The 14,281-nt window shown below is 35.0% G+C and overlaps 1 long non-coding RNA gene across 1 annotated transcript; it reads left to right on the top strand.

Annotated features, from left to right (window-relative positions):
* The first annotated feature begins 467 nt into the window (after positions 1-467).
* Positions 468-12,878, top strand: LOC143261510 (uncharacterized). The gene is made up of 2 exons (XR_013035615.1): positions 468-879; positions 7,121-12,878. It is a non-coding gene; the product is annotated as an uncharacterized LOC143261510 (long non-coding RNA).
* Positions 12,879-14,281: the final 1,403 nt, after the last annotated feature.

Genomic DNA, 14,281 nt, shown 5'->3' with positions numbered 1-14,281 from the left:
ACTAAACTTCGAAAATTGTGTGAGCTTTGGGTATCATAATTTATTACACATGTTCAGTACAATCACGTACAGCGTATACACATTTCACGGACAAAAAAAGTAATCTTAAATGTAACACGTAGTTTGCTGTAAGAGGGCTCAGTCTAGACTGTTTTTCTGCAATTTGGTAGAGTTTTTTGAATATAATAATTTATTTTTTTGTTTTGTGGAAAGCATGATTTTTGTATTTTTTTTATCTTTATTTGCAAAGTGATTCGTAAGTCTTTTAACAAAATCAGGAAAGAAGGAAATTCTGCGGCTGGAAGAAAAAACACTGCATATCACATGTTTTCACTTTCGAGATGTTTGTCATTTAAAGTTCTGGCCACCAATTCCTTTCTTGGTTTTCCATTTATTGAGCTTATCGTATTTGCATAAACTGAAATTTCTTGAAATTGTAACATGTTGCGGTATTCTCTACAGTCACTGAATACACAGCCGCGAGATCTAGGACGCTCGGAGCGTGGGCTGAGTCGAATGGTGCCGGCCCTGAGCAACGGCGAGTGCGCGTAGGGTTTGTGCGTCGTGCCGAGCCGTGAGTCTGGGGAGTGGGGAATGCCTCGTTTCTAGCTGAAGAAGCGATCTGCCGAGAACGAGGATCTTTGTCGCGTAGACCGTAGCGTTGGGTGTTTGGAAGAAATAAGTATAACTGTGACAATTCGAGCCGAGATTAATTCATACGAAATGAAGGAAGATAGCCGCTAAAGACCATAGGGCAGCAGGCGAAATAATAAAGGACAGTGCTGGCAACAACTGGCAGCGACCGTTCCAAAGATATGTCAAGACTAGTGACCGGCCAGGATCCGCATTCGTAACTGGGAATTTCTGATCGGTTTTTCGGTAAGTCTCATTATCAGTACGAATTTCTTCATTTACATTTCGATGGCTCGGACACCTTCTCTCGGCTGGGCTAATTATTCGCCAGTGCGAATTATTACACGCCACGTGCGTTACGCATATGGCGTCTTGAGAAAGCTTGCGAAACTGGAAGCACGTGTCTTCCACGTGGGCAATCGGTTCTTGCGGATATATGGCGTCGCGGCCATATTTATTTATATTAATATTCGGACAACTTTTAAAACGCCATAACTTGCTTAGAACTGGACTGAACAACTTGAATTTTGTTATTGCTTAGAATGATTAAAGAAAATAATATATGACGAAATATATATAACGAAGATTTAAGAAATGCATTTCATAGATCTCGGTAATTTATATGCATGTTGAAAATTTCAGCGGAATCGGTTGACTTTGGTATAAGCGGTAAACAATTAAAGATCGCAAAAATCGCAGTTTTGTCCTGATTTTTAATATTTCTGTCCAATAATTGTGAGAAAGTTGCTGTTTTAAAATTTGTTTAATGCTCGTAACTATGACCTTGCGTTAACTGATTTCGATGAAATTTTCGGCATGCATGTAACTTATCGAGATCTACAATTCCTAATATATTTTCTTTGCAATATGTAAGCTTATTTTCTAATAAAATGTCGCTTTATGGGCATGTCTTGTATTTATTTCTTTATTTCTAGATATCTGAAACTGTTTCTTAAGTTGTTTAATGTAAGTATTGTATAACATACTGTATAGCGTACCTGATTATACATTCACTTCAGATTGATCCTCTATAACTTGAGATATTATTTTATTGTCGTTAAGAATATGAAATCCTTTATCATTTTCATCATTTTTAATCACATTTTCTACATCGCACTCTACGCAGTGTGAAATGCACCTTGCAACATTATATATATAACTTTGTGATTACGGTTTGTTCGCTATCTGATCTTTCATGCAAAGATGAATTACTTTCACCGACTTTTAGAAGCTGTTATTCATTTTTATTCCTCTATTCGTGTTTGCTGCATCATCTTCTTTGCATTTTAATATGTTATCTTTATAATTTTTTTATGATATATACAGTAAATCTACCAATGTTATATTTACGAGACAAGAGATTAATTGTTTCTGAAGCGTCTATTAATTTCAAATTTTTCTTCAATACAAAGCACCACTCTTTTTCTCTTTTCGTTTGATTTGTGTGAAGACGTAATGAGAATATAGTTTTTGGACGAATCACATAGATACAAGTAACTGAATTAAATCGTTACTTATCTTACATTCTATGCAGGAAGACTATGCTAGAATTTCTAACTAAGAAACAAAAACAGTGTGTTGTATAATGGGTATGTCGCGTAGACTGGAGTTGGATAAGAGGAGCATCGTTCCTGACATCCAATTGTTGGTAACGGGTTACTATGTTGGATAAACACAGTCCAGATAAACGGTGTTTTACTAGTTCTTGTACTAGTTGTTCTATCATTAGTATTTATTTAAGATTGATGTCGTTTTTAAATCTCTATTTTATACGATTTTAAGATTTGTTTATAGTATGTATTTTTTTTTGTTGCAACTTGAATGTCCGAATTATATATAATATATATTATATATTATCAAATATTTCAAGATTTAATGAAAAGTATTTGTTTAATATAATGTTTTACAAGTAGTGTATAAACAAGGATTCGGACCTGGACAAACTAATCTAAATTGGAATCGAAATTGCGTAGGAACCGTATTTTATTAGGCTTCCCTCAATTTATTTTCTTTATTACATCACCGCCCAATGCTTCATCCTGTAACAAATGATAAAATGTCATGGTTAATAGTAAATCAAAGACCTATGCATATAAACTGTGAATCGTTTAATAGAGTTCGATGATGTACCTGCGCTGTTGTCTGTTTTTGAGTTGAAGTAAATTACCTCTCAGATGTTATACCAACAGAACTTTTATGATTTTCATTACTTTTATCGGTTTCTTTGCTTTTGTTACATGCTCCACTGCCATTAGCTTTATCTGTTTTTTCCGCTTCTTCTTCATCGTTACTACTACTGACAATAACTATTATCTCGTCATTATTGAAGGGTTTTACCGGTCTATTAGCAAATAATGTTTGCATCTATAAAATAGCATGCGATTATCCAATCTGTCAAATCTGATAGTATATTATCATTTTTAAATGAGTTTGTTTGCAAGTATACATATACTTCTGTCTTTTCTTTTTGTGCTTTCTCCTTTCTCTTATCACAATAATTTTTAATTTCTTTCCTGATATTTCCAATATCTGCAGTTGTTTCAGTAGTTTCCAAACATAGCACAAGTTCTTTTATTTCACGACTATATGTAAAGAATTAATTGTAACAATACAATCGAGCTTATAATGGCAAATCAATATTTTGAAATATTACATTGTATATGCTTGACCTCTGTAGGTTATTAAAAGCGTTAGTGTTATTTTTGTTAACAAATTTACCTAATGCTTTATTTAGATCATTCACTGTTAGTATTGTTCATAGGTTTTTATTTTCAACCAAACTGGTGTCCTTTTAGTTTTGCTTGTATGTGGTTTCCACAAAACCTTAATTCTCCTAATTAAAAAACCAAACACAAATTTTACCTTCGAGCATCTTGTAGAATATCGCAATTTTTGTTTACCTCAGTATAGCTCATAATGTCAGTCGTATCCTGGAGTACTTACCGGAACTTCTTGTTTTACAGAATACAATTAATTCGTGAGGATTAGCAACTTTATCACAATATTTCTGTGCCAATCTAAAATATACATATTATTTATTTCCGTTTATTACTTGTATTCGTTAATGTACTAATAGAATCTTACCTCGTCGAATCGAACCGTTCTTTATCTTTCAAGTAAATTACTTTCAATCGAATATACGGCAAGACCGGTTGCTTCGGCTGATTTGACAATTGTTCCGCAGTACTAGGAATTAATTCATTTTCTATGCGTCGGTCGACGAAATTAAAAATTGATTCTGATAGCGATCTATCATTGTTACTTTTTATATTCGTATCATTAAAGACCAGAGTGTCAAACACAAATGGTCTAACGGTTTTTAATTTCAATTTCTTCAACTTAAACTTATTACCGTTTACGCTAAGCATGCCAATGTGTTTGGCCTTCGATTCGCCCTCGCATAAAGAAATCGCAACCTGTACGTGCGTTTCTTAAGCAGTAGTTTCTTATTTTTTATGCATCATAATTAATAAATAAATCTGAAAATATACCTGTTTGAGAAATGTAGTATTGTCTTTTAGAGATAAACATGTGTGTGATACGACATTCGTGTTCCCCTCCCCACACGACAAAGTCAACAAAAGAGGGAAGGTGGGCTTCCGAAGTATATCCACGTTTAAGACATGGTGCACGCTTTTTATGTAAAACAAACAAATTAAAGCATTTCACCTATGAATGAAAATCGTTTGCATTAAAAAAAAGGAAAGATCTCTCAATACATACATGGATCTCTTATCATCAGTGGAGGAATGATCATCTTAGGGGTGGCTGTCCATTTTCCAAAATAATTTATGGAACCAGACACAGACAACAAGTCCGTTGGCCCATTTATTCCACAACCTATAATTTTGATTATAATTACTAATGGCTGAATCACAGTGTTCAAAAATCACTGTACTTAAACTATTAATATTATATTTCTTACTTGGATGGTCATTTTTTTCCCGTGAATGGAAAATATTGGCATGTCAATATTAAAATTTGGATCCTAAAAATTTATAGTTTCAAAAGTACAGTGTGGGGATGTTAATTCTGGCTCGCTCAAAAATTGAATGTTAATTGCTCTGATGAAATGGCAATAATTAATATTTGTCGTACTTCAAATATCATCTTATATTGATATTATCATATCTTGCTAACCTGGGACCCATATAGTATTTATTTAACAATTCCATACATTTTAATTCATCAGAAGTTGTTGGTTTCGCATCGTAAAATGAATCTCCACAATGAAGTATAAGGTCGACATTTTTTCCCTTGCTACACACATTGAAGTATTTCTTCAAAAGTATTAAAGCTTTTATCCGTTGACTCTCCTGCTTGTATAAATTAATTATTTTCAGTATATCTGAGTACATTTCATGATAATTGGACATTTGAAAAAGATTGAAAACGAAAGAAAAAAGTTTCTTTTTTATACGGCCGGGATCAGAGCTCGACTTCACTGCGTAGGAACTCTGGCACGTGGCCATTTAAGACCATTTGTATTTGACACTCTGGTCTTTAATGGTACGAATATAAAAAGTAACAATGACAGATCGCTATCGGAATCAGTTTTTAATTTCGTCGACCGACGCATAGAAAATGAATTAATCCCTAATACTGCGGAACAATTGTCAAATCATCCGAAGTAACCGGTCTTGCCGTATATTCGATTGAAAGTAATTTACTTGAAAAATAAATTCAACCTCGACATAACCATAACGAAAATTTAATAAATGTTTTTGGTAGATCTCGTAATATCAATTACGAGTTACAACAAATTAAAGATCGCAGAAATCGCAGTTTTATCACGATTTTCACCAAGAACTGTATGAAATCTGCAGTTTTTAAAATCTTGCAACACCTGTAGCTCGACTCTGGTTTAACCGATGTCGATCAAATTTTCAGCACGCATATAAGTTACCGAAATCTACAAGAGGGTATTTTCTAAATTTTCGTTATAGGCTCAGATAAAAAAGTTAAAAATCGAGGTTTTTTAATTTCTTCTTTTCATTCCAAGTAATAGCAAAATTAAAAGAAAGCTTTTTAGTCATCGTCTGGTAGACTAATCTCTCTGTCGCCTAAAAAAATTCAAGTCATTTAGTTCAGTTTTGAAAAAGTAATTGCGTTTTAAATGGTGTACGAACACTTTTATGGGCCACTATATATCTATATAAGTTTGTACCAATTACTGCTTTCAATCAGGAAGTGGGATAAATGAATTCGACAACTAAATAGACTGGTAAAAGATAGTATATTACAAGCCTTTGGTATATACAATTGCATGTATGTGAGTGTAGCGCGGATTCTAGATCGCGCTCTCACTTTGTCGCACTGAGTCGGGGAAGGCTTATAACCTTGTAACGATTTTTTTGGTCGCGTTTGGGCGTTTTATATACCAAAATTTTTTTTGAAAAATGGTAATGGGGATGTTCATATTTGCTTCGGTCCCAGAAAATTCGTCATCGCACTTCTCCAAAGGGGGGTACATAGTTCACAATATATATAAAGAGCGAACCCGCCGACTGGTGCCAGCGGGTGTATGCTCCCCTCCCTCCTTAGATGAAACATGTAAATGATTCTTTCAGTCCTTTCTGAGGGCGTACACCTTACACAGATCGCAGATCCCTGACTCCACCACCGATCCAACCCTTTTTCTCGACACTGTTTCCTCTGGTTCGGTTTGGATTGCTTGGTTTTTGATCCTTTCGATCCTGGTCTGGGTAGCTCTTCCCGTGCATGTTTTTCTTTATCCCGATTTGAAATTTTTAGAAAAATACATCTTCCTGTCATGTTTATGTTAAATATGTTATGTTAAATTATGTTCAATTAAATAATCTTAGCAGATCCCCGTTTGCTACGTTCAATTGGCTCTAACTATTTATGACGATGATTTATGGATTATATGTGTTTTTCTTTTTATATATGTGCGTGTGTTGCTGTTAACGGTCATGATGCTACCACTGAGTGACCACATCAATGGCCTTGCCATTTTTTAATTGCTGTAATGTCTCCAGTTACATTTCGAAATATGTATTCTTCGATGCATTCTCGGCATCGAATAGTGTTTGGTGTTTCCAGGATTACAGAACCATATCCTTCACAATGACAATCTGCCTCACTTATGTGGTTTCCTGCGATGGTATGCCAGCAGCCTTCAGGAAATAATTCTCTTTCTTCTGCTGCCACCCCCGAGACCAACATTTTTCACACAATTTGTATTCTTCAGCTTCAAACACGAGTTAGATTTTCCTTATACATTGGCATTATTAAGAGATCCTCGCGCACCTCTGGATAATCAGCGGGATTTACTTCATCCTGAAAGTGATTCCAATTTTTAATTTGTGTCGCACGAACTATCGAAGACGAAGGAGTGTTTTAATTTATCCTGATGTTTCGCGATTAGGTGTCCGGTCGCATCTGTTTTTAAAATTGCATTATTTATATCCGACACTTACTATCTCGTATGGCCCGATGTAACGTGGATCGAATTTGCTTGTTTCAGATTCTTTTTACACATGGACGTATTACTCCACCATAAGTTATGTCGGATTAGCTCACTCATCGTAATATAGCTTGTAACGTAATCAAATAAGATCCGCAAGTCGGCATATTTTTTTCTGAGGGGAACACACTACTGGCTGTTTCGTGGTTTTCCCGAAGATTAATTCGTGGGGTGTGAAATTCGTAGCTTCGTGAACGGAGGTATTTATATGAAATCATGGCAAATGGTAAGTAGAGGTCCCATTCTTCATATGACTCGATGTATTGTTTTAGATATTCTGTTAATACAATATATGACTCCTTTTTAACAATCCATCTCGGCAACATGTAACATCAGTTTCCCAAGAAACTAGTGCTTTCATCTATCGAAATGGATTTTGTTGTCCCACGTATTGCAATGAAATGACTCGCGGACGCGACAGCTACTATCATGGCTTTAATATCTGATAAAGCAACTGTTAACTAATACTTTTTTAAATTGTCTCGCATAGTTAAAATGTAGCGATTTCCATTGATTGTTGTTGGAAGTAGTCCAAATGTGTCCATGGCATGTTCGTCAAAAGGTTCCAGAGGTGTGTCCGTAATAATTACGGGTTGACGGGTTTTTGTTCTGATAAGTGAACGAATGAATTCTTGTGAATCTTTTCTCATTTCAGGGCAGTGATATTTTTCCTTTAACCCTTTCGGTACGGAGGACCTGGCCGCGGTTATACATTCGTGGAACGATGAAGTTTTCCGCGAGAGTGGTTGCACTGTCCGACAGCGTAAGCCGCGAAAACATGTTTTGCGGCATTCATAGAAATGAAAATAGAAAATAGAAGCGTGATTGACACTAAACTTTTCATTCGGACCGCGACATCGGTGACTGACGCGGAATTTAAAGTGTTTAAAAAACATTTCTAAAATGTTTATACTGCTTTGTCGTAACCTAAACCAATCCTCGGCAAAAAACCGATTTCGACGGAATCTTATCTCGCGGATCAGATGGAAAGATAGACAAAACAGGCATGGCGCTTAACGTTTTAGAATCATATCTTTTTCTTGACAGTACATTAATTAAAGTAAATGGCATCGATATAAATGATATGGTCCAATATCACAAAATTAAAATAAATAACAAAACTAATAGTGTAACATAATAAATAATAAAACTAATAGTGAAATATAATCAACGACAAAACTAATAGTGTAACTTGGTGTGATAGTTTTCGAAACAAGGTGAAACGCACAAGCCCACACCACCAGCCGCACATACAACACATCTTTGTTTTCGATTTTTCTCCCCCGACTGATGATATATCGAAGGAAAATGTCTCCCTGTGAGCCTTGTGGGATAATTACTTCCTGACCTGCTGCACCGATAATATTCATGATTCTTGTGTGTGTGGTATTTTTCTAATATTTCCTTAATCAACTGAAGGTGAAATTTCGCCATTGAGATTTGTTTTTTTTTGTGGTGTGCTTATATAGGCAGAATGCGTTCCACACGCGCATTTGCGATACAACTTTAAACTTTTGCGAGTTGCATCGATAGTACTTATCACCATATCTGATTTATCGATTGTACCCATTGAAGAGTTATAATCTATTACGCCTTTGTAGAGGAGTAGACTTTCGTCTATACATAACCGCTGGTATGGCTGGAATGCATTGTTAAATGATGTTCGTAGCATTTCCACTACTTCATTTATTTTGTGTAAACGATCAGCAGTGTGACCGACTATGTCCGTAAAATGCAACATTTTCAATAATGAAAAGTAGCGATCTCTACTCATAATTTGACTGAATATATCGCTTCGGAGAAGCTTATCTTTAGACCAATATTCATTTAAGGATAGCTTTTTGGTTCGCGTCATTAATAACGACGCAGCAATAAAACAATATAATTCATCCACTTCCATCCCTTCTGAAGCGTTCAAGTGATCCCTTTTGAGCTGTCGACACCAGTAATTGTTTGTTTTTTTCCACAATAAATTTAACTAAATCTTCAGAAAAAAGCAGTCTGAAGTAATCCAAAATTCTCGACGAACGATTTAAATTGTTCCCAACTACTCCCGAATGATGTGGCGTAAAATCATGAATTTTTGGACTAAGCTTCTTTGATGTCCATTTGATGCTAGAAGGAGTATCAATTCGTACTTCAGACTCTTCTGCTTCTTCAGATTCCGAGGTGCTAAGTACACGTGCTCGATTGTTCTTCCTTTTGCGAAATGCTAAATTATATTCATTTTCTTCATCAGAATCACTTTTGGAATCAATGATTTCGTTTATCCATTGTTCTCCTTTCAAGCGTTTTACACTCATCCTGAAGGGAGCTAAATTCAAATTGTAAGTTACACATTCAAAAAATTAACGATATAAGCAAACATTCCAATTTGTTTTTCGTAGTTTATCTATATATAATAAAACATATATATTTAAGGCATGCCCACATAACTTTCCGTGGATGCCGCCAATAGGCGGCGGTAGTATCGAAAGGGTTAATTGATTTAAGGTTTCCGTAACACCCTTGTGACCTTCGATTAATCTACTGCGAGCTTCTCTTCTATTAATTTTCATCGAATTTCTTCTGCTGGTGTGACAATGTTATCCGTGTTCGTAGGTTGTGGCAAAACTGGACTAGTATCTGGTTCGTCTCCATCAGTTGAATTGCTGTTCTCCTGGGATGAAGATTCCTAATCAGGTATAGACTAAGTTATACTTGGTTCTCTGATCTTGGCAGGTGACATTATTGGTAGGTGAAATGGCGTAGATGAGGCGTCTGGGAGATCGTAGGTGAGTGTTGTTTGCATCATTGTTTCTTCTAATCTTGGCTTCGCTGTTATCACAGTTTCATATATCGAATTGCGTTTGAAAAAGATGCTTTGGTCGTCGATATAGTTATTTGGCTATTTGGATCTTTGGCTCTCATCGAGAGTGTAGGTTGTGAATGACTTAAATGAATTTAACGCTGTCTTAAATTCCCACGTTTTCGACGTTATGTTCGACGTTCCTTTCCTATGGCTGAATAATTATTCTTGAGCGAATTCAAAGTACGTGAAAGATAAGCTATGAAAGATATGTCAGGAATGTTCTTCGTATGTCACACTTCCAGTGAGCATTTTCTATGACTTCAATCAACTTTCTACTTGACGTTATTAAAACCCCAGAGTAACCATGAGAAGAAAATAAAATAAAACATTTGTCTACAAATTCCTATTAAAATTTGGACGAAACACGCAATAGAAATTACAAAAATATTAGTTTGCATATCTGCCTAAGTATTCTCCATGTTTTTTATTATGTTGATGTTAGAATACTCTGGGGATGATTAAAGTAAATTGTTCTTTATTATTAACATTAATACTCTACATTTAACACTATAACTAATTAACTGTCCCATTAGAAGTGCCCTCGCACGCTTCCACTGCGCCACTCTGCTCATTCATCCTGCGCATGCTCACTCACTTGTTTATTCAAAGTATGATTTAATTGGCTATTCCAACAGTTGACTTCTATGACTGGACATTTTCGGAATAATAGAGAATGTTACCTTTCATCTTTTGTAATACACTGGTTTATATACACTTGACTAAACCAATTTCACACTAACCGATGATTTTCGAAAAAGAATTTCATAATTTTGGTATTTTAACCAGTTATCTGTGGAATTTAGTTTCAAAAGATCACCACAGGGTGCGGAATTAAAAACAAGCAACGACGTGTATACACGTCGAACGCAGAGCAAATGGTACTGTTACACATTTTACGAAAAACGAGGAAGGATTACATTTTTATTTGTCAAATAAACTAACAATTCGTTTCTAAATACGTTATTCTTACTAAGAGCTTGAAAATTGTCAAAAAATAATAAAATACATAAGCAAGAAAAATTGAAGATAGCAAGAATAAACAAAAAAAATAAGGAAATAGAGAGAGAGTATATGCAAAAATTCCAAATATATCCGGACTGACTTTCACATAGAACAAAAAACTTTATGCCAAAACGGCTCCTTTTAGAAGGAATATATTGTCTCCATGACAAACGTCCTTTCCATGATAAGAGGCACTCATCAACACAAATATCTTGAGTTGGAATATATAAACTCTTGCATTTGTGTTGGATATTTTTCACAACACATTCAATTTTAGAAATTTTGCTCGCACTGATCAAATTTCTATTATCTGCAAAATGCAAAAATTTGCAAAGGAGTAAAAACCTTTCTGCAGTCAACACTTTCGTAAAAAAAAGGTGTTGATACACTTTCTCTTCTCGAAAAATACATTTGTAGTGTTGGCTTTCTTATGATACCCTGCAATATCAACATTGCGATAAAACATCTCATTTTATTATAATTTGTCGAATACCAATTCTTCATTCTTGATCGTGGCTTCAAAGTGCGATTTTCAACATAATGTTGTGCATACAAATTCGTTTGTTCCACAATAATGGATATGAATTCATTATCTAATAATTTATCCAAATAAAATAAACACTTGTTTCTTGATGATCTAGGCACATCAAACTGTTGTCCGGACTTTCCAGAAAAACCAAATGGCGCCCTATTATTTTCTTCTGTTTTCCATTCAGAATGTTTGGTTTGGTTCTCTTCTTCTGATTGACTGTCACCGGAAGGTTCGTCATCCAATTTGGATGCACTGGAAGAAGAATCCTCTTCTGACTCATTTTCGCTAGAGCAATCCTCTTCGGTGTCATCACTCTTGTTTTCGTCAGAAGACGAAATAAGACAAGGCACACTTCTTCGCTTTCTGATGTGTAAAATTTCGCCACTATCACTATCTGAATCACCCATCTGGAGGGTAAAATTTAGCCGTTTATTGTATTATTATTATTATTATTATTATTATTATTATTATTATTATTATTATTATTGTCGCAGACATAACTTCATACCTGCATAAAGTTATGGAAGTCATAGTCTCGACTGCATAAAAATACAATCATTTTACCGCCCATGTTTTTGAACAATAAAGCAGTTGATAATTATTTATACATATTTAGTATTTTTCATACTTACTTTGTCTTATACTTTATTTGGTAATAACTATGAAAATAAACCCTTTACTTGAGACGCTTCGGAAGCAAGAAAGGGAGAGCTTTTGTTCGAATAGTTCGGATTGTTTCGTTCGTACTGTTTTTCGAATTCCCTGTCTTGTGTAAAAAATGTATAAGACTTTACGTCGCAGAGCACTGCTAACTGCTGACGCGGTTTCTCCGCAAATCAACGCTGCCCGTCCAAATTGCGGGTTACGTGTGTAATTAGTTTTGATACGCGAGCCCCCCTCCATATGAAATACATAGCGGTCGTATTGGTAATATAAAGGGAACATATCACGAAATAATATTCGTATTACATTTTATTGAGATTTCGAGTTTTCATAGTGAATGGTAATTTTTTATTTTACACGACGAGTATACACGTCAACCGCACCGCAGTAGAGGTTTGGTCCGACGTGTATACACGTCGAGCGCACTTAACTGGTTAAATAATGTTGTACACATAATAAATCTCATAGGTGTACTTTAAAAGTAGCTGAAATAATTCTTTTTAATGATAATATAATAATTTAAATCTCTGTAGTTTCGGGAAAATACTCTTTATATTATACTATATTGTAGTACCACATAGTGTTTGTTTTAATTAGTTTCATTTAATCTGATCTTATCTTTATTAATAAATATTTAGCGCCATTTATAAAACTTACATTTGTAGGATAGCAATGCATAAATGCCAGCTGTAAACGTGATCATTTTTTTCTATCATTATACTCGAGGTAGGAAAGTTAATTCTTAATTCTATTAATTCAAATGAATTCTGCAGTATTTATGGAGTATTTTTTTATTTCAATAGATCCTTTTGGACATATGTCGCAGAATGTAGCCATCGTTCAGTGATGGTTCGTGAAAGAAATTATTCGTAATGAGACTTAATTCTGTTTGTACTATGCACAGTATTGAACTATAAGAATTATACATATATCTGTTTGAACTGTTAACGAACACGGTAACATAAAGTGTATTTGTATGTATTATAATTAGTTTGCTCGAAAAAATTTGAACGCAAATTGTTATATTAAGCTTAATGTACTATTCATAACTCCTACTATCGTATAGTTTAAAGCTAACGAGAAGACTTTTGCGACGAACGTGTCCGCACTGTGTATAGTCGCCTTCTCGTCAAATCTGAATAATGCATATAGCAGCTTGAGTACGAATCATGCATAATTAAAGTGTGGATAGTAAAGTATTACTATACTACTTTCATGCATGCTATAGCGAAGACAATCTGCAAAATTGACATCACTTCTGTCATCATTTTCTTAAATCGTGGGTTTAAACATCAATGTAGAGTGTTATCAGAATCTGAATCATAATAATGTTTTATGTGAAATATTATATAATAGAATGAACCATCTACATCTGTATTTACGTAACCGGAGGATGAAGTTTTGGAAATATGTAGTACCCGGGAAGGTTTATAAAGTGCAGAAATAAGTTAAATGTTCGACAATTTCCAAAATTACTAGTTTGTTGTTCTTCTCAAAATTTCCAAATATGTTGCAAATGTATCTTTTCGTTGGGAAGGATGAATTGGAGGAAGGATTGGAAGGATGGATTGGATAGTGGACTGTATGGTAAACAACGCTGGTGTAGTAACACTAAATATATTTTAACCAATAAGATTTGTACAGAGGAGGTTAATGTACAATAGAATGATGAAATGTGATGATGTGTCGTGAAGGTCATGAATGATACGATTAAGCGATCAATTTATGGCTACAAAGCTGTATCGAAATTTGCAAGCGCAGTTGATTGTTAGCGAAGCTAACAAAGCTAAAGAATTACAAGCGTAACTACATGCATCTACGTAACAGTAGCTGATAACTGATGACAAATGAAAACTAGCCACGGTCGCGGTGTGAGCGCCTATTTATTTCGTTGTGAATATTGAAAACTAAGAAGCACTGAACGTTCGTTACAGTGCACGAGGGCAATGCCCTAACGAACAGCGCTGCATGGGAAACGACGGAAAATAGATAATGGATTTGATATTGGGATTATTGGAAGGATAGCAACGATACAATACATTGCAACGATACAAACAGAAGACTGCTTGACGTGTTTAGTACGGGTTGTCTACCTCGACCGGCGTCGAGCTCG

The sequence above is a fragment of the Megalopta genalis genome, unplaced genomic scaffold, assembly GCF_051020955.1.
Source record: "Megalopta genalis isolate 19385.01 unplaced genomic scaffold, iyMegGena1_principal scaffold0054, whole genome shotgun sequence".
Taxonomy (NCBI): Eukaryota; Metazoa; Arthropoda; class Insecta; order Hymenoptera; family Halictidae; genus Megalopta; species Megalopta genalis.
This window is presented reverse-complemented; position numbering and strand designations above follow the sequence as displayed.